The 15747-nt window shown below is 39.7% G+C and overlaps 1 long non-coding RNA gene across 4 annotated transcripts in view; it reads left to right on the top strand.

Annotated features, from left to right (window-relative positions):
* The window catches only part of LOC144312225 (uncharacterized), a 35204-nt gene extending 32222 nt beyond the window's left edge, over positions 1 to 2982 (top strand). For 2 of the 4 annotated variants that reach the window (XR_013377691.1, XR_013377693.1), the window contains 2 exons: positions 1738 to 1838; positions 2790 to 2982. This is a non-coding gene — a long non-coding RNA (uncharacterized LOC144312225). The remainder of the gene's footprint in view (positions 1 to 1737; positions 1839 to 2789) is intronic. The other 2 variants (XR_013377692.1, XR_013377690.1) reach the window with 1 other exon arrangement.
* The last annotated feature ends 12765 nt before the right edge of the window (positions 2983 to 15747 follow it).

Here is a 15747-nt window from a genome sequence, read left to right as displayed (position 1 = left end):
AACCTGCTCTGTCATTGTTTCATTCATCATTCATCACTCATTTTACCACCACAACCTTGAGAATTTGTCATCATAGTTGTAGAAGTTGATAGAAGTTAGTAACTAAGCAGTAACTATGTTGATATATGACTTTTTTTAAGGCTCTCTGGGAAACAAAGGCAGCATGAGTGTAATTCTTAGATCTTGGGCTGTTAAAAAATTGAAACTTTTTTTTCCTATATTGGGGGTTGAAAAGATGAAACTAAGAATTGCAGTTGATTTCATACTAAATACAGAATACTATAGGCTGAAAACTTCTGTATTGGAGGCTTCAAAGAAAAAAAAAGCAGCTCATCTTAAAGACATAAAGCTTACCTATTCCATTAGGTAATTTGGCAAGTCCAAATAGCTTCAACCATTGCTATAAAGTCTCCACAATTTTCTGAAGACAGTTACTCTTCAAGCCACAACTGCTGTTCAATAAAAAGAAAAGATGCTGTAGCCATGGTATTTGTGCAATATTCCTGCATTATCAACTTTCGCTACAGAAAGAGGGGGGAAAAAAACCCTTTAGTTTCTCCAAGGAAAGTCTGTACCAATCTATTAAGTGAGTCTCACATTGTACCTATTGGAGAGTTTATAAATTGTTTCACAGAAAAATTGTATTGCTTTTATTTACAGTTTCATAGGCCATCTCCAAAATCTATGAATGCAGCACAGTGAAAATTTGAAATACCTAGTGTTGTTACAGATCAGCCTTTGTTTGGCTTTTCTTTAAGACATACTGCATAAAGGTGTTATATTAACATTGAAAATATTTCAAGAGCTCTCTGCAACTTTGTCAAAAAATAGTCCAAAGAATGAAAATCATCATACAAACATGGGCTTTGCAACAAATTAGAAGTTGTCTATGTAAGTATAATAGAAAGCCCCATATTAGAATAAAAAAGAGCCCAAGCCAGTGGCTGGAAGCCCCTATTAGAATAAGAACAGAGCTTAATGCCCTTGAAGGCCCCATATCAAAATGTAAACAGAATTTGAGTAATTGCTCCACCCCTTCTGGATAGACCAGTTCTTAAAACTAAGCTGAAACCCACCTCAGGGTCCAAGTCCCTGCTCCACTGTGTCGGGTATACTTGGACCCAAGCTTGAGCTTGTAAATAAACCCTTGTATGTTTGAAAAAAAAAAAAAAAAGAGAGAGAGAGAGAGAAGAAGAAAAGAAAGAAAAGAAAAGAAAAGAAAAGAAAGAAAAGAAAGAAAAGAAAAAAGAAAAGAAAAGAAAAGAAAAGAAAAGAAAAGAAAAGAAAACACAGCACACACACACACACACACACACACACCCCAGACTGTAAACTCCTCAGACCTAAACCAAGTTTTTTACAATCCAGTTGATAGCGCAATGTCAAGGTGTTAAGGTGACCAGGCTAGGCCATGTGCTACTCCTGCTGATAGCCAAAGATCATAAGTAAAAAAGCAAACACTTCCTCCTACAACCAGGGAGAAATAACCTCCAGTTAAGCTTCTGGGCTTTCTGCTAGACCCTCCAAAAAAACTTTTTAAAATCAAATTTTTTTTTTTTTTTCATGACAACCTTACAGATTCAGAGGAAGAAATACTCTATCCCTACCCTGGAACCTGGGATTACTCACTAAAAGAGTGTCTGAGAATAGGAACAATGTGTATCTTTTCCCCGTTGTATCTATAAGGCTCAGTGTATGGTAAACACTCAATACAATTGACTGTCCTCTCTTTCCCAGTTATCTCCTACTATTGGAAACTTCACCATACTACTTTTGAGAAGACATGGGAAGATTTAGCAGTTTATAATTTATAATCCAGCCCTCAAAATACCGGGAAAGTATGTCTTTAGAGAGCTTTATAAAGAAGCCTCATATAGGGTTTATGCCCAGCCTGGAAGTTTAATGGAATGGATTAACACTCACAGACGATTGTTGGGCTGATATGCTTCAAATAAATTCCCTCTTCTGTGATAGTAACAAATTTCTCAGATAGGGCTTTGATCATTGTATTAGTCAGCTCAGGCTGCCATGACAAGATGACACAAGTGGGGGGCATACACAATAGAGTTTTATTTTCTCACAGTTCTGGAGGCTGCAAGTCCAGGAACAAGGTGCCTACAGGGTTGATTTTTGAGGAGACCTCTCTTCTGGCTGGGAAATGGCCGCCTTCTTGCTGTGTGCTTATATGGCCTTTTTCAATGCATGCACACGTTGAGAGAGGGAGAGACCTATTGTCTTTTCTTCTTCTTATAAGGACACCAGTCCTATCAGATTAAGATCCTACCATTATGACCTCGTTTGGCTCTAATTATCTCCTTTAAAGCCTTGTCTCTAAGTACAGTCCCACTGTATTTAAAAAAAAAAAATACAGGAATTTTGAGAAAGGACACAATTCAGTCCATAGCATCTTACTCCCATAGTCCCTAAGTTATAAGATATCAAAGAGAAGAGTAAATATCACTCAAGGGCTTTTTTCCTCTTCTGGGAAAAGGGTTAGTGTATTTTGGTTATATGCAGGATAGTTATATCATGTTAGGTTATCTTTCTATTTGCCTTATTTTGAGATTAAGTATGGTGTAAGGAAAAGTGTATGGATGACAAATTGGCAAGGGGTGGACTGGTGATGATTAATTTTATGTATCTACTTGAATGGGCCCAGATACTCAATAAAACATGGTTTTGGGTTTTTCTGTAAGGGTGTTTTTGAATGAGGTTAACAGTTAAATTGGTAGACTGAGTAAAGCAGATTGCTCTCCATAACGTGCATGAGTCTTATCCAATCGTTATAGGTCTGCACAGAACAAAAAGCTGGCCTTCCCCCAAGTTAGAGTGCATTCTCCTGCCTCATGGCCTTCAAATTGGACATCTGCTCTTCCTGGTTCTATAGCAGCCTGCCATTCTTCAGACTCCAACTGGGACATGGACTCTGCAGATTTTGGTCTTGCAACCAATTGTTTATAATAAATCTCTTTATATATTTTATTCTGGACTTGACTAATACAATCATCCATACCTTTGGGTAGGCTATCTCTGACTTGTCACTTAATCATGTAAGCACACATTTGTTGTAAATGTCTCCTATGCAGTCAACTTTACAGCTTGTTGTTGCACAATTTAGAAAATCCTAATCATAGTTGCTACAGTTTTCTGACTTCTAATTTGAGTCAGAAATTTGAGTGATTACAAAATATTCAAATGACTACACAATATTTCCTGAATTCTCTAACTTACCAGCAGCATGATGTAGCATGAATCGCTTATCTTTTCTGAAATTGAGTTCCTCACTTGGAAATGGGGATAAAAATATGTCCCATTTCTATCTCACGAAATTACTTTAGAATCTCATGAGACAATACTTGAGAAAGTTCTTCTGAAGATACAAAGCATCATCATATTATTGGATTTATTACTATTACTGCATAATACACATAAGCATTTGTTACTGTGGGTTGATCTTAAAATAAAAATTTCCAACCTTGGGAAGCAGATCTTATTAGGACAAACTCTCTTGGTTAAACAAGGGACAATAACTAAGTAGCTCATGTACTGCTACTCTCTCTGCCCACTCCCCTGGCAGACATCCAAAACCTACCAGCTATGCACTTCCCCACTGAGTTTCTGAAGAGCTTTAGGATTCTTCTAGTACCTCCCATTCCTGGCAACAGCTACCAGTGGACCTGAGTAGGCACACAGTTGATACCTTGTTGTCATCTCTGAATTAGTTACTAATCCATCAGTTCTGTGGGCCAGCCTGTTCTGTCAAAGGAATGTGTAGATTACTGCTAATTTATGTAAGGCAATATGGATCTGTGAACGAGGTGGAGAACATATATCTAATCTCAGCTACTACATTTAGCAATGGGAATCATAACTTCATCTGCTTTGTAGCACATCCCTCAGCATCTTTAACCTTTGTGGTGGGAAATACAGACATGTCTGCTCTCATCTGCAAATTTCCTTACAAAGGGAGTTGTCTTTGTAGAAGAGAGTTGTTTGAGAGGGATCAAGAAATCAAACAGATTGTGTGCCAAAAGAAGAAAATAAGCTAAATTATCCACCTTCCTCACCATCTCTTTCTTACCCTCCACCTCCTCTACAGGTACAACTAATTTTTCTGGGGGTATTTCCTCAATTCTTCAGATTACATAGAAGAAATCTGAAGTCTGTGATTAAAGTAAGCAGAAGGTTTTATGTTTCTTTTGTCACTGAGTCATAGAAAAGAAACAAAACAAAACATGTTCAGCTCAATCGAAATCTAACCAATCACATAGCTTTATTAAACATAGCATCAACAGAAAGAAAATATGAAGTCCTTGCCCAGGAAGGATGGATGCCAAGAACAGAGTAATTTTCTGGCTTTGTCCTTGATATCTATAAATTTTACTCTTTGTGCAAGTCACTACATTCCTGTATAGCTGTTGATATTAAACATTGGGGGAAACTTACAAATGGACAATGAAACACATTAGGGATTACCAGATGTTAGCTAGCCACACTCCATGAGAACCCTATTCACATCTGGTTTTGACCTCCAGAGTACATAAAGCACTTTCTTTTCTCTTCTATTATTTGATCTCCTTATTTTTATGGCCAAATATATATTGGATGCAAAAACTTTTTCAGACCAAAACTTGGCATGTGAACTCTTGATTTGGCTGCAGTTGGGTTACCACCAATTTGCAAAATAAAGTATGAATAATAATCCAAGCTGTAAGAGTGCAAAGTAAAATAAATCTTTACTTTACCATCTTATCAGGGAATATAAATCAATCTGGCACATACGTCAACCTTAATTTCTGTGTAAAGATTCCAGATGTAGTTATGATTCTATTTTATAAATATAACCAACATGTTATATATAATGAGAATTAAAGACCCCATGGATCTTGTGAATGGCCCTTTCCTTATAAACACAGCCTAAGCCCAGAGCCATTGAATTCGATTGAGTTCACTTGACAATGTTGCCTCTATACAGGTTTTTCTCATCTCTTTGTTCCTGCCCCTTGTTCAATTCAACTTCTTTCCCCTCTCCTTATTTTCTACCATGTCTATGCCTCCTCCCTACCTATGAACAATAGATTAGCTCTTTGGAGAACAATCAGGGCCCCCAAAGGAATTGTTTTTAGAACACATATCTACAGAAGTGATTTGGGATGTTGGCCTCTCCCACATTTTGTATCTCAAAATAGACTTCAATACTAAATTCTTGCTACAGGTTTTAAAAACCAGTACCCTTAGTTATATCAGAATGTGCCACTCTTATTCACCTGTCTGGGATCAGGGGAGCAGCAGCACAGCTCTCTGTCCACTGTGCCCAGGATGTGCTTAGACAGGCCAGACCACCAGGACTCTCAGGCACAAAGTGGAGAAGAAAACCCATGGCTCTCACTTATTATGGATCTCCTGCTTATTGAGGTACAGACGCATGATCTTCTTTAGGGCCACAACAACCTCTCAGAGCAGAGCTCCTACAAGTGGGGAAAGGGAGGCTCCGGGAGTTCATGCACTCGCCTGTAATAACATAGGTGGGTCAGCTTGATCTCAAAGCCCAAGCCTTCAACATGAACTGATTCCCTCCCGGATGTAGTAGACATAATCTATTCTAGAGATTTCTCCCATTTCTGTGATTCTTGGTCACTAAACAGAAGGCATATGTAACCATCTCCTCTCCTTGCTGCATTTCCATCCCTTACTGCTTTGTCATTCTGCACCCCTGCCAATGCTGACACCTGGGATGCATTCTCCTGGCACCCCACCAAGTTTTTACACTCATGTAAGTGTCATCCTCTGTTGAAGTCATTGTTACTTGGGGTGAATGTCTGTTGCCTCTCTCAACTGTCCAGGCATCTCATTCTATTTACTCAGAAGCTCTACACTTGGATTAGCCTTCTACTAAATTTAATTTTAAGGGATTTTTACTTTCCCTTATCCCTATAGAGACATCAGATGTCTTGCTACCTTGATTTTCTTTTACTCTGTTGACGTTCTCAATTTCCTATTTTTCCCTGCCCTTCCTGGGCTTTATTGTTGATGTCTGAACAGTTGACATTAGCCATTCTTGGTTCCCTTTGATCCCTATACTCTGCCCACCCTGCCTGGGAATACTGAAACCAAGATGAATGCTACAATCCACTTCCTCTGTATTTTCACTACACTTAGACAGCTGAATGCTGCCAGAGGAAATTGCATATTTCCATATGTTTGTGCTAATGCCAGCTCAGAAATGTTCACTAGCCTGTATTTACCTGTGCTTACATTTTACTCTCTTTTCCCTCAGACATAGGTCCAAATCTCTACCTTTCTCTCTAAGTTGCCCACCAATGCCCACCCCTCACTATCAGTGCATGGCCTCATACCCTACTTCACTGTGAAGAAGGCGAAGGGGAAGAAGGTGTCCTTAGGCCTGATCTCAGCTGACTTCCAGTCACCCCTCAGCCTCTGCTTTATCTAAACTCACACCCTTCCTTCCTTCCTTGCAATCTCAAAGGACAAGTCCCTTCTGTCTGGAATCTCTTCCTTCTCTCTCTCCATTTGGCTAACTCCTCACTCATCTTTTAAGATATCTTGAGTGGTCACTCTTCCATGAAGCATGCCTTCAAGCTGGTCCTGTAGTTGGCTCAGATGCCTCCCCTTAGAGCTTTCTCAGCATGTATGCCTGCTCCTGTGCTTATGAGGTTCTAGTGGAAAGCTGCCTAGGTGTTTGCTTGCTAGATCAGGCTGTGAGGTCCTCAAATTAGATACCAGATCTCCTCCCCTTTAAATCTTCAATCGCTCATATGAGCCTGTCACATAAAAGGACACAATTTTTTTTTCATTTCTTTTTGTTCTCAAACTTCTGCCCTTAACTGAGCTGGATATGTTTCCTTAGTAGTCTAGACAAAAACAACAACAACAATAGAAGAAACCCGCCAGACTAATAGACCCACTAAGGAGACTGTTTTATGCTTTTACATCTTATTTCTATTAAAAAGAAAGGTTTCATATGTCATGCAATATATGATATCTATCATGTGTGTACATATTTCTGCAAAACACACACACACACATATATGTACATATTTTTTAGTACTTCACATGCAATTAAAAAGAATCTTTCACATTCTTATCACTGCCAAAAACTAAATGAGTTGTGACTTTGGATAAGTCACCTGCCCATTCTGAGCCTCAGTTTGCAAAGTGAGGAGTATGATAAACTCTGTGGTCTCTTTGGCTTTGAGATAATTTTGTTGATGACAATGATAATAAAGCAGAGACTCCTCATGGGAGACAGCAAACAAATAATTGACTCTGCTATTCTAAAAGTATTCTCACAATATCACATAATTCCTTTCTCTGACATTTTTCAAGTGAGTGTTTGAATTTTTAAGCTACTTTCAAGTAAAATGAAATAACCAAATAAAATACTATATGCATTTTAAAATAATTCTTAAATTTTATCATAGTTTTAGATTTACATAAAATTTGCAAAAGTAATTCAAAGAGTGGGAGTCCATAATCTCCCACCCAGTTTCCCTCTTCTCACATCACCACTTTACATTAGTCACAACTATAGAACCAACATTGGTATTACTACCAATGACTATAGATCTTATTTGGATTTCACTTATTTTCACACCAATATTCTTTTTGTGTTCCAGGATGCCATCCAAGATACCACATTACACTTAGTCATCATGTCTGCTTAATTTCCTCTGGTCTGTGAGAGTTTCATAGTCTTTCGCTTGTTTTTCATGACTTTGACAAACAAAAAAGTAGAAATAGACTCACGAATAGAGAACAAAGTAGTGATTGCCAGAGGAAGGGGCATAGGAGGATAGGTGAAGTGGATAATAAGGAACAAAATTCAAGTTACAAAAGAAATAAGTCATTGCAATGGAAAGTACAGCATGAAGAATATTAATAATAATATTGTAATAACTGTGTATGGTGACAGATGGTAACTACACTAATCATGGTAAGGACCAAATAATGTATATAATTGTTGAATCACTATGTTGCACACCTAAAACTAATATAATATTGTATGTCAACTATACATCAATTAAAAAAAAACTTAAAAGAATTTTCATGATTAAATGATACATAGTATCTTCAAACTATAGCTGTCACCCTAGGCTTATTTGAACAAATTCAAAATGCATCAAAATGTCCATTTAACCAGTCAAATACATGAACTACATGAACGAAGCATCATGATTTAAATTTGTATTTTGGATAAACTTTCTTTTCCAACCTGATTATTTTGTGTTTTATAGTCATATTTTATTGTGTCAAATATTCAGGTCTTCTTACCAAACCCCAATCATTCAAAAGAAGGCTGTTTCCTCATCTGTAAAATAGGCTTGTAATTACAAAAAAGATGCAACATTTTGGGTGTGTAACAATGTCTCTCACTTTTCAACTGCATAAGAAGGTCGTCTGATAACTGGACTCTCTGAAATCGCTAATAACAACAACAATTATCACTTTTTATAATTATAGCAGTAGTAATAATAATAGCTAACATATTTAGTTCTTACTGTGAGGCAGGCTCTGTGCTAAATGTCAATCTCATTTCATCCTCAAAATTTATGGATTAAAGTCCTGCTAATATCCTCATTCTGCCCATGAGTTAACTGGGGCTCCAGTTAGCTGGAGAGAGAGAGAGAAATCTACCCACATTTATAGAGATCATATGTTTGAAGCATTTAGTTTGCTCGGGCTACTGTAACAAAACAGCACAGATGGCTGAAAGATAGACATTTACTTTCTCACAGCCCGAATCACAGAAAGTCCAAGATCAAGGTGTTGGCAGGTTTGGTTTCTTCCGAAGCCTCCCTCATTGGCTTGCAGATGGCCATCATTTTTGCTGTGCTTTCATATGGTCTTTCTTCTCTGCTTGGCGCATCCCTGGTGTCTCTCTGAGTGCCCAAATTTCTTCTTTTTAGAAAGATACTAGTCAGACTGGTTTAGCACCCAGCCTAATGGCTGCATTTTTATTTAATCACCTCATCTTGAAATCTGGTTACATTCTGAGGCACTAGAAGTTAAGATTTAAACTGTGGATTTGGGGGAACATAATTCAGTCCATAACAGGAGCTGTGATTTAAACCCAAGCTGTATGACTCCAGAGTCAAAATCCTAACTACTCAGCTCTCCCGGAAGATGAATCTCACACTATTCAGGGTGGTAAAACCATCAGGTTTTAAGACTTGTTTATCATTATCACCGAAGATGCAGTGTCTCTACTTATCTATGATCTCTTCAGGATCTCCTTCAGGAATGAGGCCTTGAGCTCAGACCGATGACATTTACTGGCTTTATTATTTCCCCTATCATTTACAAGCAGCTGGCCTTAGAAGAAGACTCAACTATGGTACCAGCTGGGGAGTAACACATTTCTGTTTTAGGATGTTGTTTATTCAACCTTCACTCATATCTTCATTTATTTATTCAATAAATATTTACTGAGTGCCTGCTATATTTCAGGCACTTTTTATAAGTGCTTTGAAGTATCAACCATTTTAACCCTTAAGATAGACAAAGATACTATCATTCTTACTTTATAGATGAAAAATCAATGCCCAAGGAGATTAAGGAATTTGTGGTCTGCAGTTGTATCATTTTAGGGGGAAGCCAGGGCCCAAATTGCCCAAGGCAATTTGAAGAATGCAACCTCCCTCCAGGTCCTTCACTCACACCCATTTCTTTTCCTTGCTAGCTTTGGAAGTGTGTGAAAATTGATCATTCCACCAAAATTTACTTACTTTTTTTTTTTTTTAAAGAAGAGTAATCATTACTGTTATTGTTAACGTAATAAAGCTCTGCTTTCCTCCACTATCATACATATGTGCAATAGTTGCAATTGCTATTTCTACTTAATCAACATGTTTCACAACAAAGAAATCTGTGTTTTCTGATTCAAATTTTGGCCTAGAAACTAAGACTTCACCTTTAAGATGATAGAAATAATTTTTAAAACCAAAGAGTATGCAATAAAAACAGTACTAGAAAGTGTGAAGGGGTGGACCAGTAATGTTGAGGACTTCCAGGAAGATAGCATTGGGCAGACAGGACTGGGGTCAATGTCGAAACCAGAGCAGAAGAAAACAGCCTAAGCTAGCAGTGGTGAGCATGGTTCCTCTGCAAAAGCCCCCAAGAAGCTGCAGTCATACAGCTGACTGCAGAAGAGAAGAGCGAAGAGAAGTTGCGTTCAAGGGACTTGTGCAATAGCTATACTCAGGACAGGAGAAATGGTTGAAGATCTTCTCTGCTTACTTACTCAGAGTCATCAATAGTTTCAAGCTAAATCTGAGAGCTGTTCTTTAGAGAAAGATGGGAGTGGGGTGAGACTCTTAATAAATGTATAAAGAAAATCAGAGCATTCTTGAGGGGAGGATATGGATATGCCCAGCAGCCAGGGCCGGGGCTAGAGAAGTAGAAGAAGAGAGATAGAAGAGAGAGAAGTAGAGAAGATAAATCAAGGAGGCTCTACCAAGGGTGGAATGAAGTATACCAAGCACCAGCTCTCAGAGGAACCTTTCTTACCCTGACACCACAACCTGCTTCCCCTCATTGAATGCCACAGGGAGGCTGACCTGCAAGAGTATCCTGCCCTAGCCCTTATGACCATAGCCAACTCTCCCAGTCTGTAGACAGCAACTCAGAACACCTATACCAGATACGTCTTCCTGGCCAGCCTAGTTCATTATTTACAAATACAAATGGACAACAAAGGATCATTCCATTATTTGAGGATCAGCAGATTATAAAACTCTGAAAGTGAAAAAAGGAATAGAATAAATGGAGCAATCAATAAAGTGAAAGCAGATACAATTCACTAAAGAAAAAAATAAAATTTATAAGTAATATTTTTAAAGGAATTTTAAAAGCTATTGCTTCCATCAAACAAGAACAAGCTGCTGTGGAAAAAAAATGGTATATTGATTAATTAATCAATAAGAAAGACTTATTACAAAATAATTTGGCCTAAAGAATCATTGATAGAGTTGAACAATAAAATCAAATCATCTGAAGATTAAGTTAGACATCAAGAAGATAAGGTTAGGAAACACTACTAGAACACTGAGCAAAAAGACAACCATGGGAAATATAAGGCATTCCAGAAGGAGAAAACAGAAATAATAGAGAAGGAATTATCAAATAAACAAAAGATTTGATTTCCCTATAAAAAACTACTGTGTGGGGTAGTGTATATGGGAAAAGTCTAATATCTACTCCAAAGTCTGAAAAAATTCTAAAAATTCCAGGGAGTAAAAAAATACTTACCTACAAAGAGAAGACAATGAGATCTACATGAGACTTCCTATCAGTAATATTGGATTCCAGAAGATAGTGGAAGTCTTCAAAGTTCAGGGGAAGAATACATTGCATATGAAAAATACAGTGAATAATAATTACATGTTTTAAATATTTTTTGATGATTTTCAATTTTTAGGATCAACACAGTATACTTAATTATACGTAGAGAGAGTGTTGTTGTTCTAGACAATATCATCATTCACGAAATTTGGGTAGTAGAGGTAGAGTAAGAAAGAAAAAAATACTGTGGGAGTATTGGACTCTCCAATTTTCACATTGAGAAGTCAACAATTTTGTTAAGTTGGCAAATTAATGTGTGTGTGTGTGTGTGTGTGCATGTGTGTGTATAAGAATGATTTCTGGGAGCACCCAGGTGGCTCAGTCAGTTGAGCTTCTGATTCTTGGTTTTGGCTCAGATCATGATCTCTGGGTCGTGACATAAAGCCCTACACCAGGCTCTGCACTCATCAGGGAGTCTACTTGAGATTTTCTCCCTCTCCCTCTGACCTTCCTCTACTTGTACTCTCTCTCTCAAGTAAGTAAGTAAGTAAGTAAATTAATTAATTAATTAAAAGAATGATATCTGAATAGGATCAAAATGGAGCCAAAGAAGGAGTGAAAATTACTTAGAAGCTGTGGCTTTTGAGACTCACTGCAGCTCTGGGGACCTCGGGATATAGATGTGATTTTGGATTGCATTGCTGTTGGGAGGTCATAGATGAGTCCATGATTGCATGTACAATGTTTAAGTAGTATCACACAGGGACATCTCTAGCACTGTAGGCATGTGTACGTATCAGCCAAGGGCTGAATGGTCCTAGATGCATCCCTCAGTGTGTCTGCTGTGACCCTTCCTCCCCTGCCCAAACTGCCCTACCTAGAATGTCATGTTGAAGGATGATGAAAGCAGCATCAACATTGGACTTTGCTTGGGGACAGCCAATGACTGGATTATAGTCATTCAATAGCCTACTGTCTGGTTCATGGTGTGACCTGATACCTAGAGTTGAAAAAGTTCAGTGAATTCCTTTTCTGGGGAATTTGAACTCAGAATGTGGAGAGATGTGCCTGAAAGTAGACAGTGTTAGAGAGCTGCTGTGAAAAGGTCTACAAACTGCAACCGGAAGATCCCAGAGCCATCCAAGGACACAGCTGTGCTACAATTCCAGTTGCCCAAGGCTCTACTGTACTTCCTGTGCTTGATTTCCAAGGGGTCCCATCTCCTTGTAAGACCATTATGTATTCTTCCAATAATTACTCCTTTTACTTGAGTTAGTTTGAGACAGACTCATTCATGCAACCAAAATCATTCTAATTGAAAGAAAAGATTGACAACTGTTTTACTTTGAATTCAGAAGGGAAGAGAGGGCTGGTGACTACTGTCCCCTAAGACAATAGGGTGAACTCCACTTTGTGCAACCCCACCCTATACAAGAACTGGGTGCATGAGAGACTAAAATTGCTTTTTCAATAAGAATAGCATTTTTTTAATTGCTTTTTTTTTCTTTTTAAAAGATTGCTGCTCTATTGGATCGAAGGTCTTAAGATAGTTCTCGAAACCTCCAATCCTCTTTTTTTTTTTTTAAAAAAAAAAGATTTATTTGTTTGTTTTAGAGAGAGAGAGTATGTGAGAGGGAGTGAGGGACAGAGGGAGAGAGAGGATCACAAGCACACTCAGCGCTAAGTACAGAGGCTGAGGCAGGGCTGAATCTGAGATCTTGACCCTGAGATTCTTCTTTTTTTTTTTTTTTTAATTTATTCATGAAAGATACAGAGAGAGACAGAGACAGAGACACAGGCAAAGGGAGAAGCAGGCTCCCTGCAAGGAGCCCGATATGGGACTTGATCCTGGACCCCAGGATCATGCCCTGAGAGCCAAAGGCAGACACTCAACCGCTGAGCCACCCAGGCATCCCATGACCCTGAGATTCTGACATTAGCCGAAACTAAGAGCCGGAGGCTCAAACCAACTGAACCACCCAGATACCCCAACCTCCAGTCTTCTAAAATGAGCTTAGGAGAAAAAATTTTAAAAAACAACCTTTAAGTTCTATTTAAAGAAATTTTAAATAGTTCTTTATTTATTACTATTTATTTTGTTTTTCAAACCTGGAAATAATAGAACCTATACTGAACCTAAGCCTTCAAAACAGGGAACAATAAAGACATTTGGAAGCTGTTAGACTGACCTCCTTCCTTTCTTGTCAAACCCTTCTCCTCAAGCCCCTCCTTGGAGGCCTAAGAAAAAGGAAAGCAAGCCCTGACGGCAGGCAACTGGTCTACCCAGCAGCAGGTTTTGTCATCTTCCTGTAGAACACCAAGATTTCACAGAACATAAACATCAAGCAAAGCCATTCTGTGAATCTGATGGATCAAGAAAAAGATAGATAGGATCTGTAATTATGTCTGAACCCGGAAAAAGATGTGAACATTGTCCTAACTGCCCTAACAGTTCCCTATCTAAATAAGGACTTTATTAAGACAACCCATCATAGAATTAAACCCAGTTCCTGAGCGCATCCAATTAGAGTAAAGCCCCACCTTCTGAGCCCTCTGTAATTAGCTAACACAAGGCCACATCCTTTCTAGTGAGCGGTTTCTAATCCTTCTAATGCCTTCTTCCTGAACTGCCCACAGTTCTCAATGGAGTGTGCTCTCTGCCTAACAGACTAGTAAACCCAACTTGTTCAGCAACAATCTGTTCCCGTGGTGTTCAGCCAGAGGGTTTGACAGGCCTTAGGAGTGTCACATTTGTCTTCTCCACTCCTAGTATTACTTGTCTTGGATCATCGAAGACTGGCTCCCCAGAACTAACTTTCTTGGTCCGGGCAGTCATCGCCAGTGTTTACCAAGTACTTAATACCTTCCAGGTACTTTATGTGGATTAACTCATTTGAACTTCACAATGACTCTATGAATTAACAGGCTTAGCATCCCATATACAGATGAGGAAACAGAGGTACAAAGTTTATAGCAATGCTAAAGTGGCTGAGCCAGGACTCCAAGGAGGTCAGTTGGCCTGGCTCTAGGGCTCCAATGTCCATACCACCCTGCCTCCCACTGCCCTGGTACACTGTGCTCTTGCATGTCACTGAATAGTGTGAGGTCACAATGAAAAGCACTATAATAAGCAGTCCTAGGAAATCACTGCTGGGTTTCCTGTAAGGTGTAGAAGAATGCACACCCACAGGGGGAAAAAAAAAATTGCCCTAATGACAGTATCAGAAATAACTGAGCTTCTAAACAATTGGATTTTTTTTTCACCTAATGAGCACATTAATCATATAATTCAAAGTTTTCAACCTACTTTTAAGAAAGGTATGAGATGATCGTAAGTTGAATACACCTAACCAATATATTCCTTTTGTGTTTTCCTCAGTTTTACTAATGTGGTCAAGAGAACATTCCTGCTTGGTAGTAATATGGCTGGTATGTCTTTAACTCTCCCAGAAAGGGATGGTGGTGGAGGTACAGAGCCTTAGAAGGCAATAATTAATATCTAGTGAGATTTCAATAACTTAGTTTCATTATATTTTATTTGTTTTTGTAATTACCTTCCATCTCCGGCCTACTATCCTGGTTTTCCATGTAGAAGCGATGTAAAGCTTCATTTAAAAATTATTTCAGTAAAGAATTGAGTTCGTTTAAAGAAAAAATGTCAAATAAATAGTGGTCTGGGCAGGAGGAAACCAAACAAGGAAAGGAAAATCATGAAGGTGTTTTGGGAAACCCCAACTTAGTTTCCTCTTTTCCTCGGATGCTAGGAAGGCCAGAGTTTAATTCATTGGTCACTGGCCTGAAATACGCGGTTCACATCTGCACCAATTGCTCCCCTCAAGTCCCACCTCTGGCTTTATCTTCTCCGTCCTCCCTCAGTTTCCCCATCCGCCTCCCGGCCTTGCAGAAGGAATCAGTGGCGGGCGCGACCCGAGCTGCCCGCTGGCCCCGCAGTGCGGGGACGCTCTGCACCCGAAGCCCCACCCCCGGCCTGATTCCTCTGGGTCCCCGAGGGCTGGATTCTTCTAACTGCCCCGGAACAGCGTTTCTAAAACTGCTTGGACAGCGGATTCCCCGGCGCTCCTCCAGCTTGGAGTCACTATGACAGTTTGTCCTCGTAAGAAGTGTGAGGGGATTAAAGGCCCTCGGTGGGAAAGCCAGGGGGGGTCCCGCCCCCTTGGGTCCCGTAGCACCGCGCCCTCCAGGCCGCCCCATCCCTCGGAGTCCAGGAGTTTCGGGGACACCGCTGCGGGGGTGGGATGGGGTGGGGGGCGGGGATGGAGCCCGGCTCCCGGGATTGAGCGCGGGGTGGGCAGCGCTGGGGGGGGGGGGGGGGGGCGGGCCCCGGAGCCCAGCCGAGCAGCCCCAGCCGCCCCGGAAAGCGCCGCAGTCTACGCGGGCTGGGTTCGGAGACTCCCCTCTAGGAGAGTTGTCAGGAAGTTCGGGGGA

Source organism: Canis aureus, chromosome 4, assembly GCF_053574225.1.
Source record: "Canis aureus isolate CA01 chromosome 4, VMU_Caureus_v.1.0, whole genome shotgun sequence".
NCBI lineage: Eukaryota > Metazoa > Chordata > Mammalia > Carnivora > Canidae > Canis > Canis aureus.
Note: the sequence above shows the minus strand (reverse complement) of the source record. Positions and strands in the feature narration are given on the sequence as shown.